Source organism: Neofelis nebulosa, chromosome 2 (genome assembly GCF_028018385.1).
Source record: "Neofelis nebulosa isolate mNeoNeb1 chromosome 2, mNeoNeb1.pri, whole genome shotgun sequence".
NCBI classification, from domain to species: Eukaryota; Metazoa; Chordata; class Mammalia; order Carnivora; family Felidae; genus Neofelis; species Neofelis nebulosa.
This window is the reverse complement of record NC_080783.1, coordinates 88,761,927-88,775,435: the sequence shown is the minus strand read 5'-3', so window position 1 is coordinate 88,775,435 and position 13,509 is coordinate 88,761,927. Positions and strand designations below refer to the sequence as shown.

Below are 13,509 nucleotides of genomic sequence, written 5' to 3'. Positions count from 1 at the left end.
CTTCTAAAATCAGAAAATACCTCCTTCTATCTATGTGCATTTTTTCTTTGAAATGGAAAGGAGCTTAGCTAATGCCAACATTTATTTTTTGTTTGTTTCAAGTTTTTATTTAATTCTAGTTAGCATATAGTGTAATATTGGTTTTAGGACTACAATTCAGCGATTCATCACTTACATATAACACCCAGTGCTCATCACAAGTGCCCTCCTTAATACCCATCACCCATTTAAGCCCATCCCCCACTGACCTCCCCTCCATCAACCATCAATTTGTTCTCTATAGTTAAGAGTTTCTTATGATTTGTCTCCATCTCTTTTTTTCCACCCTTCACATATGTTCATCTGTTTTGTTTCTTAAATTCCACATGTGAGTGATATCATATGGTATTTGTCTCTCTGACTTATTTAGCTTAGCATAATATACTCTACTTCCATCCAACATTTGATATTTAATGTATTAATGTCACATCTTCAACTCTGTGTTTGATCATTTTTACAAGTACATTAGAAAATAGGTGTGTTGGCTTTGGAAGGGGTTGTTTTGTTTTGTTTATAAAATAGATGTCTGTTGCTAAACTATTGCATGTAGCACCTCTGGATTAGAATCCAACTCCAAGATTGCTTCTTGGCCTTTTGGCTAAGATCAAGTGTAGAATCCAACTCCAAGAAACAGGGAGACATTACTATGTCAAGCACTTAGGATCCAATACAAAATTACTTTGGGGTTCCATTCAATGCCTGGTAAATAGTCATATATAACAGCAATTGTGAAAACCATGGTGACAGTAACTAGAATTCAGTGTAGATGCCAGATCTTAGTCTACTTAACTATACTTTCTGTGCTAGACTTATTTCTTATAAATCCAAATAAATAACACTTGTATTATACTCACCTTCCCTTTTGGAAAAGTTGACAGAACTCTATAGACTGCTTTTATTGAGTTCTAGTCATACTGTCCTGTATGAGAGGGCAGGGACACTGTCAATTATATTTTATGCAAAATATAATATGGGAGAAATTTACCAATTTTCTGGGATAGTAATGGACTAATCGAAAAACATAACCTTGTTCTGTATCACACTAGGACAAGATATCAGAGAGTGTTTACTCAGAAAATAATCTCACTTAGGAGATTTAAGTAGAGCACAGGGAAAGTGGAATGTCGAGACATAATTTGACAAGCAAGGCAAAGCAATAACTTTCATTATTCACATGACCCCCAAATAATGTGTACTCTATAAAGGTCCTTTTGTACCAATTCTGATCTTATATGATATTAATTATGCCTGTGACCAATTACCTTTATGGTATAATCCTTTTGTTCCAATAAATAAACCATAAGCCTCATACTGTGATGGGAGAGAAGTCCCTGACCATAGAATTCAGTACCTGATTCCTGGCTATGAAACTAAACGTATTAAACTAATTTACTCTTAGATGTAAGAGCTCTATGTTACTATTCCACAGAGTGAAGTCACATAAGGCAGCAGATGTAAAGTCTTTTTAAAAAAATTTGGTGGAGTGACAATGCAATCATTGATCATTATAATTTCTTACGTGCATGTTTATTTATTTTTTTTTAATTTTTTTTCAACGTTTTTTATTTATTTTTGGGACAGAGAGAGACAGAGCATGAACGGGGGAGGGGCAGAGAGAGAGGGAGACACAGAATCGGAAACAGGCTCCAGGCTCCGAGCCATCAGCCCAGAGCCCGACGCGGGGCTCGAACTCACGGACCACGAGATCCTGACCTGGCTGAAGTCGGACGCTTAACCGACTGCACCACCCAGGCGACCCTCTTACGTGCTTGTTTAGACAGACCATTAGATTATCCTAGTCCATAGTCTGCTGTGATTATCACTATAAAAATCTTTTCCCAAAAATCTTGCTGTATCTATTTTGCCTAATACAAAGCTGGAACTTCTCAAGCTAGCACTTCTTGTACCAGAATGTAACACTGTGAGGGAAGAGATGCTCTCTTATTCATAGTGTCAAACAGGACCTATTTTATAGGAAAACCTACAAACATATCTATTTGAAAAAATAATTAGTGCGAACTTAACTTCTTTTTGAAGCTCTTCATTCTCCTTAAAATGATGTGGCTCCACGATGTTTCACGCAAATGCTTTTGACCCATTTCAAACATGAGCGAGGCATTTGAGCTCATTCATATTTATAAAGAAAGCATCACATTTTATTCTGCAATGTACCACGTGTACAAAAAGGAAGACAACAGTTTAATTTCACATAATATTTGGACTTGGGGATCAGCAATTAACGTTTGAAAGACAGATTACTGATTTGAAAAATTATTTGGAAAATCATATCTGGTATTTTTCAATTTTAAAGTTACTGAATGTAGAGCCAAATAGATCTCCACATTTCAAAACTTAAGTAAGCTAGTATGCATTTTGAAGGACATCAAAATGATTTAATGTCAGCGTACACAGAGCTATCTATTGAAAAAAAATATACTACAAAAAGAAAGTACATTTTTAAACCATACAATTACCATTAAATTAAGAAGTTAGTTGTTTGAAGTTGGCTCTGTAAATCTTTATGAAGATTCTATATTACCATTTTGAAGAACTCAAATGTGGCATTCAGGATAAAGAAGACATCATGTACAAATGTAAATAATGTAACAACAACAGATTGAGTTTTTGTACTTCTTGTTCTCTTTACAATCTTGTCATGAGAATAAATCACATGGTGTAACTTTTTCTTTTTACAAGTCCCTGAAAATGGAGCATCAAAGTCTAATATTTTTCCTTGCCTAAGCTCTCTACATTTTAATGTTTTGCAAGAACAAGTACAAGCTATAAAAAAATCTTGCTCTCTCACACAGTCCTCTAAGATTATCAGCAAACCAAGAGAACATAGATATTCTCCTTCTGCCTATATTCCTCTACCCCACTATATTAACTCCAACCTGGCAAAGGGAAAGAAAGAAGGAAATTTGCTTGAGGTCAGATCTAGAAAATGTGCTTCTTCTTTGATGCTCTGTAACAGAATAATTCCATTTGTAAACATTTAGGAAAATGTTTCCAATAGTTCAACATGCATTGATGAATTTTAAAAAAAATATTTGAATTACTGACAATATTCCATAGGGTTAAGAATTACTTAGAAGTAGATATTACAGGAAACTGGCCCATCTGAGGACTCTTAAAATGGTTATTTAATTTATTTTCAGTTTAGAGAACATGTTTTACTGCTATCATAAAAACACTCAAATATGTATTCATTTTCGGGTTTTAAGACCCCATTGTAAGATTAAACACAGAACAAACAAAATTTGAATTATACAGTTAAAAAGGCTAAATTGTCTTTAACAGGGACAAAGTTAGTGAAAGAAAGAAAAAAAATGCTCTTTACATTATTATCACTCGTAGAAGTAGAGCTAGACTAAATAGATGAATAACATATTGAAAGAAATTATAGAATCAACCTTGAGGTGAAGTCAACCTTAATTTACTTGGGGCCTCATATTATTCTCAGCAATCTAAATGGACTAAGTCATGGCTAAATGAGAAAACAAAATAGAAATGTACTCCAAGCTGCACAACTGATAATTTTCAAAAGACACATAATTTGAAAAGTTGGAATTCACTTTTGTTAATTCAAGTAGATCTTCCTTAATTAGAACTCACTTTTCTCCTCTAAACATAGTGTTGACTCTTGCCATATGGATGATTGTTTAATAAATGTACAGGCAACTAGCTCTCATGCAATAACTTAGTGTATTTCTGCCTGGAAACATTATTCATATAGAATAAAAATGAGAATACCACAAGCTGATATCCAGTACATAATATACAATCACTGTAATCCTCTGTCATATGCCACAATCCATAATGGTGGAAAACTCATATTCAACAGTGATGCATGTGCAAAACCAGATTAAACAGGGTTCCTTGATCTTACTGAGATATTTAATCTACATTTTCCCTTTAATGGCCACCATCCCAGTGGGCTTTACCTTCAAAGGGTTTATAATCTAATTGGCAACAGCATTTTAGAATGATGACTATAAGGCAAGTATAGTTCAATAAGGCAATAAAACCCATTTTATTCTAAAGCCCATATTTAACAGAATAGGCAGATATGATTATAATATTAACATGATTTGGAGGATAAAATATTTTCTGCTTAAATCTCAAACAGAAATTTAATAATGTTGATAGTTTAAAGACAGGCAATCTATGATTTCTAGATTTCCTTAGCAAGTTTATTTATTCCGTGTGTATAAACACCTTTCATGCTATTTTTTTTTAATTTTTGAAATGTTTTTGTTTATTTTTGAGAGGCAGAGAGACAGAGCGTGAGCAGGGGAGGGGCAGAGAGAGAGACACAAAATCTGAAGCTGGCTCCAGGCTCTGAGTTATCAGCACAGAGCCCAATATGGGGCTTGAACCCATGAACCATGAGACCATGACCCGAGGTTAAGTTGGATGCTTAACTGACTGAGCCACCCAGGTGCCCCCCTTCCATGCTATTTTGAGTGTTAACAATCCCAAATCAAACTGACATTCATTGGGATTTTCTGACACTAAATTATATTGGCAAATTGCATTGGCTAGACCAAATTCTTCTCTTAGCTTTAGATCTTAAATAGTACTATTGTGCTAATAAGCACCTTTCTTCAATTTTCAAAATAATTAGTTCCCTAAGTGGTTTATTTCAGATAAAAGAATAATACACTATCCCCACAGAATTTGTTCTGTTTCTAAATGATTTAAAATTCTAAATTTGCCATAGCATTTAAGTTCAATAGTAAAAGTGCGTCAATGATTGCAAAGTTTCTATGGCAACAACCTCATTATACCACCACTCCCGAGATAGTAACCTGGATTATAAGTGTTAGAGAGATGTCAATTATCATGAAGTCTGGTGAACAAGAGAACTAATGCAGTCTACATTAAAAAAAAAATGTTGACTTTAATTTCATAAACAATGCAAATGAGTACAATGTTACCCCCAGTGATTAAGACTGAGATTTTCTACATTTGTAGACATTATGTCTCCTTGTAGAGAACTTTGTATTTTTTTAGACTAGATTTAAGGACACTTGGTTTTATGTTACCTATCTAAAATTGGATCTACCTATGACAACCTTGAAGGAAGTTTACTGTCTGTTTACATCATCACTTTGCCTTAAGATATCAGGCAACCTAGGCATCTCACTGAAGTGCTTACAGAACACAGATGCTCTGTAAAGTAACCATTACTTCAGCCAAAAATATATTAGCATCAACATTGCTCTATCAACAAACATCATTCCATGGAGAAAGACAACACCGACATCCAGAGTCCATTTCCAAAGTGAATACTAGCTTTTTAGAGACTAACATCTGCTGTGCCCTCATGCTCCAGCTGCTATGGAAAGCAGATTTTCAAAAGTAAATCTGCCCCATTCATTTCGTCCAGGAAGTGGGCATTCAGCAATTGAAATCTATTAATTCTTATTTGTGATTCATTTTAAAGCTATGATTTAGAAAGTTTAATTGACAGAAATAATGAAGAACTACAATACATTTTGGAGACTGCATTACATTTTAAAACAAGTGAAGATAATTGTAAGTGAAAAATGAAAGAAAACTGCATACCTCAGTAAATGAGTCATTAACCTCTCACCTTGTAAACCAGAAAAGAAATCTTGATGGTAATAACCAAGCTGCTTTAATGATTCTGCAACATAATTATAAAATTAAACTGGTGTTTGAGATGGTTTGGGTCCTTTGTAAGCGATTTCCAATTTAGCCTTCCTCTTATAAGGACTCACTGTCCCACCACCACACATTTCTTCTTTACTTTTGTTTTGAGGACAGTGGGACTCAAGGGTGAAAGGAGAGAGGAAGAGAGGAGGGAAGAGATAGGAAATTACTAATAAGAGTAAATCGCAGGATCTTTTTACAGTTCATAAGCATGAAGATTTGGTGTTCACGCTGTTGTGTGACATGTGCTTCCCTCAAACCTTGTTATGACCTCGGCACATTACCCATCTGATGTGAACTTGGGAAAAAAAAGTAATTTCCATAGGTAAACTTATTTTAAAATTATTCTTACCCTATTTGAACTAAATAGGTTTAAAAAAAATTTGGGGGGGGGGGGTTTGGGGAGGGCACCTGGCTTATGAACTTGGGAAGGGAAGTGGGTGAGCTAATGGGCTGCAGGATTTGTATTTAAAGGTATAAAGGGGCAGTGTAGTCTGATTCATTTTCAAACAGTGGTGACTGCTTTGGTGATGTGGACAGCCAGGCTAGATCTCCTCAGAAGTAGTCTGGCAACTGGACCTTCTCAAATGTCACTTCATATTCATTCACTAAGGAACATAAGTCATTCCTTTGGGAGAAGTCTAGGTAACATCTAAGTTACATACGTTATCTACATGATTTAAATTGAAATTGCCACATTTGTATTTCATAAAATTGGAATACACAACATGTTAGCATGTCTATCTCTGCATATGTTACACACATTTTGATATAAAGCATATGTTAGACATAGTCTTATATATACTCAAATATAAAACCTGTTTTATATATATAATATATGTCAGTATGTGTGTGTGTGTGTGTGTGTGTGTGTGTGTGTGTGTATACTGTGGATAAACCGTGGATGATTCTTCTGGTCCTAAAGAACCCAAATGAAGCTATTCTTTAATGTAGGCATAAATAGCAGACTTTCTATTGGTGCTATTAAGAAAACTATTTTTAAATATTTCTCTTAGAGTTACTTTTAGACACAGCCTATCACTTAAAATCTGTTCCAAAATTTAAACATCAAAACCAAAGTAACAAGTTTAATCTATCACTTCATTCACAAATCTGACCTCTATAAGTCTTTTGATTATGCCAAAAAAATCAAATTTACACTTTAGAAATCAAGATTTGAAAGCATTGAGTTTAAAAGAAAATGCCATAGGCTTTTAATGCAATTCCAAAATAAGAATTCCCAAAATGTTTTTAGTGCATAAGCCATTATTAGAAAAAGTTTTTAGTCTCCCATGGGGTTCTAGCTAGTATATATTGAGAAAAACACATTTCTTTTATTTTTGAGATGTTTGTTAAAAAGCAAAACTCTGATAATGCTCTATTGTTGTACCATTATATTTTATTCTATATTAATTTAGTTTCTCTAGAAAGCTACATTATGATATCATAGTTAAAAAAACAAAGACCTTGGAGATTGAAAGATTTAACATCTAGACTTTGTGGAACTTTGACACTTGCTGTTTGTTGGACTTAGTGTGAGTCTAAATTTCCTTCTGTATAAAATGACAGCTGATATTTTTACATGATTGTTGTTTATAATAATTTAAAGTATGTAAAAAATGTATCTTAAGGCCTACAGCAGTGTCTTAAGACAGTAGCCATGTGCATTCTTATAGCCACATGGCATTGTGAACCATTCTGTACCCTGATTATAAATCTCCAACTTGCCCTAATTGTCTAAAAATGGCATCAAAAGGAAAACATGAATACTACTCCGGGATACTTCATTCTCATTAAACTAGAGTTTACTTCAGACAAATTCACTTAACAAGATCTGGTAGCCATGCCTATAGAGCCAAAAATCAGGACGAGCATTGTTGGTAGGAAGAATGCAACTGGTGTTATAAATATTTTGAAAGCATTCAAAAGTAATCACATTGATTGCATCATTATAATTACTTAAAGGAAGTGCTGGTTATAAATAAAATTTATGCTGATAATAAAATTCAAAAAGCAAATCTTTTGTAATGAAACTCATGTCACAAAATTGGACCACAAAAGATATAGAAAATAGAGAAAGATATTTTACATAAATGGAAAAGAGGACTCCCTGAATGTATTTTATGTATTTTTAATTAGGTGTAATGGAAAACCTGATAATCATACCCAAATAAGAAAATATTAGCAAACACTGAAATATACATGTTTTAAAAGTTAAAACTCTTACATTTCAAACTTAGTTAATGTGGAAGTAAAAAATAACTAAGAGTAATTTGGTGGTTAATCAATATTGTAATCACTCCTTGAATTTCTGGGCTTATGTCTTTTAGGTGTAAGTATGTAAATACTATTTTTTCTTTCTCAATAGTGAGGAAAGGATACATATGATTCTCTGGTATGATGTAGATCTTGGGTTTTGGGGAGCAGAGTTTTCCTCCAAGATCTCACACTTAAAGCTCTGTAGAAAGTCAGGGGTTAATTAACGTATTTGCTATTTTGAATACCATATATTTTAATATTTGAATGATTTGGCTAATAAATTATTCAAGTTATAATTTTTAAGTCTTAATTTTCATGTAGATGAAAATAATTATGCAAATTATGCACATTAATTAAATTATGTAAATTAATTGGGGAAATTATTTTAATAAGATTGTTTTGTTGCTATGTATAGCTTTAGTCCCTGGAAACCCAGAAGATCAAACTGTTAAATTAATGTATACACAAATGTATAAACTCTTCCTTAAATATACGGTACTATTTATCATTTTTTCCTATTATTTATAAACCTAGTATCATTATAGTCATTCTTATAGTGACAGTTTTATTCATAAAGAAATGCAGGTCTGTGTTCTTTGTGTTCTTTATGTTCTTTGAATATATAAAAGAATATGCTTTGAGTTTAATGTGACTATTTGGTTTTGGCAGCCATATAGGAAGCTAACTAAAGTCATTTCCAGTATAGAAATTTTACAGTTAAAAAATAAAAAAAGGGAAGAAGACTTAGCCAAACAATTAATGAAATTACAAGCACATTTTTCTCTTTCACAAATACTGTTTAACATTCTAATCCTGCAAGAGATGGCCCAATGATTTTTATAAATACATATACATTGAATAGCATAATATTTTAAGCTAGAATATGTCACAAACTCTAATGAACACAATATGCCAAATAAATGACATCTCTGACCTCATGCTATTGGCTGATTCTTACCTGCTGTATGTAAGGAAACGCCAAATTAAATATTGTGCCAGTCCAGGATTCATTAGCAGGACCTGTCAGCTGTGTAAAAGCTTCCTCCCAAGTATCTGCTCAGTACTCTGGTGCATACTTGTTGAGCTTCATTTACAAGATTGTCAGAAAACTAAATGTATTTTCACAGCACCTTCCAAATCTTTAATCAAGCAAGATCTAATGAAGCCAAAAGGCTATTTCTCAATTCTTCTCCACTTCCTCTAGCTCCCAGTAGGATATTTACGAAGATAGCAAAGAAGATGACACACACCTTAGTGGTAAGAGGAGGGATATCTATAATCCACATATTACCAAATGAAAAGTTCAAGTGCCATTCTTCACTTCAAGGGGGACTTGAAGAAGGGATTTGTTTTATTACAGGGTCTACTAACGCCAACTCTAAATCCCCATCCTTTCACAGGAGAGTTTATAAAATCCCTCTTCCATTTGTGAAAAGGAAACTCTCACAATACTGATGCACAAAATGACATTTATTGACATTAAAAGCCTCATCAGTTATTTCTCAACAGTCTTTATTCCTTTTGCAGAGGGGTTTATTGTGCTGTTTGGCATGAAGGAAACTGGCACTCTTTGATTTAGCAAAGTCTGGCCTGAAACCAATACTCCAAAGAGTTTCTTTAAAGTTACACATTTTCCAAACACTGGATTGAGTCCTGTGGGTGTCTATATGGGGTAGAAATGAGTTTGATACAACATAAGGTCATAAAGGTTTTTAAAGATACTCTGTTTCACACTTAAACCATTAGTACTGCATTTGCACCAGAGCCCATGTCAGGCTGCAATGTATTCAAAATCTGTCTCTTCTCAGCTCACCAGGACTCCTTGGGCCTCATCTCAGGAAACAGTGGCTACAAACTTTATCAATCATTTTCTAAGTCTTACATTCAACCAGTCTCTAAAAAAGCAAGCAATGAACAATTCATATCTTCATTATTTAAACATCTGAAGAGCTTCATAGAGTTAGTGCCTATACCTATGAGACGCTCTCAAATTGGGCTTGTTCAAGACCAGGTGGGGAAATACTTAGTTTTATTTACGTATCTGTTTAAAACTTCCTACCACTTCCAGACGTTACATGAGTGATAGAAATATAGATGCATTCCCTACCCTCACAGAGCCCACAGTCTAAGAGAAAATATATTAACAGTGAGTAACAGTCATAACAGTTCCTGGCAAGTGTTGTGAGGGAAATATTCAGAGGCTGATTTGCAAAGATAGGAAAGGGCATCAAGCCCAGCTGACTGGAGGTGAGCCCAGAGTAGAGAGCAAACTCCTGGTCATCTCTATCTTTGGTGCCTTGGCAGAAAGGTCACATGTCACCCTACAGGCAAACTGTTATTGTGAAACAAAACAAAACAAAACAAAACAACAACAAAAAAAACCCCACCCATTGAAGAGGTTTAGACAGAAGATCTGTTTGGGTTATTTAAAAGGTCAAATTCAAATTCTAGAGCTTAATAACTACTTGTACTAATGAAGCTCTTGAAAAATCTAGTAGCAATAAAATAGTTTCAAAAGGTAAAAACTACATTGTGTCTAGTAGCAGAATGGTAAATGGATTGAACTTCCCAATAATTTTCAGTGAATTAAATTATAAACTGTAAATTTAAGTTGTAAAATGTAAGGAATATCTTCTTCCAGCATTGACAATAATAAAGTTATGGCAGTTCTTCTTTGATACATTCCATTAAATAGGGCCAAAATGGATAGGATCATACTTTTATTAGCTTTTTTTTTTTTTTTTTTTAATTTTTTTTAATTTTTTTTTTTATTTATTTTTGGGACAGACAGAGACAGAGCATGAACGGGGGAGGGGCAGAGAGAGAGGGAGACACAGAATCGGAAACAGGCTCCAGGCTCCGAGCCATCAGCCCAGAGCCTGACGCGGGGCTCGAACTCACGGACCGCGAGATCGTGACCTGGCTGAAATCGGACGCTTAACCGACTGCGCCACCCAGGCGCCCCCTTTTATTAGCTTTTATACAGGGCTATGAATTTTACAAAAATGTAGAGTTTTGAGAAAAATCAGTGAAGAATTGAAATATCTATTTTCTGTGGAATGTGCTAAATGTAGTGATTTGGTAGTCACTTAAGCATAAGAGATAAATTTTAAGTTGTTAAACATCTGTTTGAAAGATGATCAAAATGTTATAATTGGTAAGAGCTTACCAATTTCCAGAAATAATTCACTAATACTGAAGACGTGTTTTTTTTTTTTTTTTTTTTAATTTATTTTTGGGACAGAGAGAGACAGAGCATGAACGGGGGAGGGGCAGAGAGAGAGGGAGACACAGAACCGGAAACAGGCTCCAGGCTCCGAGCCATCGGCCCAGAGCCTGACGCGGGGCTCGAACTCACGGACCGCGAGATCGTGACCTGGCTGAAGTCGGACGCTTAACCGACCGCGCCACCCAGGCGCCCCTGAAGACGTGTTTTTTAAGAAACAAAAATAACCGTTTATATTTCAAAAACTTCTTCAGGGTCTACAACTGAGATTAAATCTATGGCCTAGCAATGATTCACATTTTATGTTATTTTATGTTTATATTTCAATTATTAATATGAGTATTTCTCTTCCTGAAACATAATAGTGTCTTATTTCATGTGTGCCTTGGGGTCATATATTGTTCTGGCAACCAAAGGTTAAATTAGATAAAGTATTATTTAACCTTTTTTCTATGGGAACTTAGATGTACGTGAAAGCTGAACTTGGATGGTATCTCATTTCACTCAACTTAAGGCACTTGTCATCACAAAAAAAATGAGCTACTTTGTTGCTTGCACACATATTTGCCACCTCTTTGAAATCCTGTTTGCCACTCTGATTGGACACTTTGGCCTGATTTTTTCTTTTTCTTTCTAACACACAAATGATGATTTTTCATTACCATAGCATTCACACTTTTTTCATTAAGTGGAATTTTATTTAGCAAGTCCATAATAAATATTGTTGAAATAGTAAATTATTATTAAGCTGTGTTTTCTTGTCATCCATAGAAGTGAGTTAAAGAAATGGGAAGTAAACAAAAGAAATAAAGATTCCAAAATAAGGAATTTTTAAAAAATCACAAACGTGAACTGACTTTCATTATTACTGTTGTGGAATAATTACATTGTAATTCTGTAAAGTGCTATAGAATTTGTAAAACACTTTCATAGTTTTATTCAGTTTTAAAGCAACTCCATAAAATAAGTTGTCATTAGTTACATTTTACAGATACAAAAATTTAGTTTTGGAGAAAATATGAGACTTGTTCATGGTTACTCTGCTAGGAAGTAGCAGAAGCTAGAGCCTGGACACAAAGCAAAATCTTTGACTTCAGGGCTACTCCACTTTTCTTTGTAACTTTTAAGCCATTAATACATAAAATGTACCAGACTAATACATTTTATTTTTTCTCACTTGGAATACGCCATCACCCAGTGCAACCAGCCTTTCACCTCTTTGCTTCTCACTCTCAAATTCTGGATCATTTTTCATAGCATGATAAGACAAATTCTAGAGTTTAATAACTACTTGTACTAATGAAGCCCTTGAAAAATCTAGTAGCAATAAAATATTTTCAAAAAGTAAAAATTACATTATTTCTGATATGTATTACTACTGAGAAGACACTACTGCATTCTTCTTTAAAAATTGATCGCATATATATACTAGCTGTTATTTATCTGCCACAGTGAATTAATGAAACAAATACATGTCAGTATAACAAAGTACATTATAAAGTTAATATAAAACTTTATATTTAAGCTGTTATATATTTTGCCTTAATTAAAATAGAGAGTCCTAAATGTAAATAAATGTCTTGTTCAGAATAAATTCCACATAGTTTATTAATCCTGTGCAAATATGAGCAGGAAAGAAAAAGGGAGAAAGAAACTTTGATATATTTAACAGTATTAACATTTATTTTATAACATTCTCTGGGCTAAAATATAATAATACCACTCAATCAGATTTGTAAAACAGATGCATAAAAGTCACTAAATACACATTTTAATAAAAACATATTACATTATGTTCATAAATAATTTGCATTATTCTACTATTATAATTTTTAGACAAAAGTATTATACTTAAGAACTTAAGACTACAAATATCTTAATGGCTCTAAAGAATTTTCTAATATATCCCTAATATATTAAAATACAATTATATATTTCTAATATGTCATTTCCTTTTTAAAAAATAAGATGTACAAGATGGCTCAAATATAAAAATTAATTTACAGGTAACTCTATAATCAAAAATAAAATAGATATGTTCTCTGAAGTGAATATTTCCTATGATTTTAGAACCTCTATCATTATCCAAAATTATTTTTTCTCAAATAAGTTATTATTCATTTTCAATTCCATGTGAAAGAGCAATCCTAGATTGAAAACTAGCTGGAAAATAAAAAGCAATATACTCAGTCTTCATATTCTCTGTTAGGAGTATACTTTGCAAGTAATTTATCAATAGATGTTTAATAATTAAAACGAAAAATAAACTCACTAAAGCATGGGTTGCAAATGCCACTGACTACTAT

General features: G+C 33.5%; 1 protein-coding gene and 1 non-coding gene across 5 annotated transcripts in view; one reads left to right on the top strand and one right to left on the bottom strand.

Annotated features, from left to right (window-relative positions):
• LRP1B (LDL receptor related protein 1B) overlaps positions 1-13,509 on the bottom strand; it is a 1,890,044-nt gene that overhangs the window by 1,854,329 nt on the left and 22,206 nt on the right. The window lies entirely within an intron of this gene.
• LOC131505924 (small nucleolar RNA U13) lies at positions 5,909-6,012 on the top strand. The gene has a single exon (XR_009258675.1). It is a non-coding gene; the product is annotated as a small nucleolar RNA U13 (small nucleolar RNA).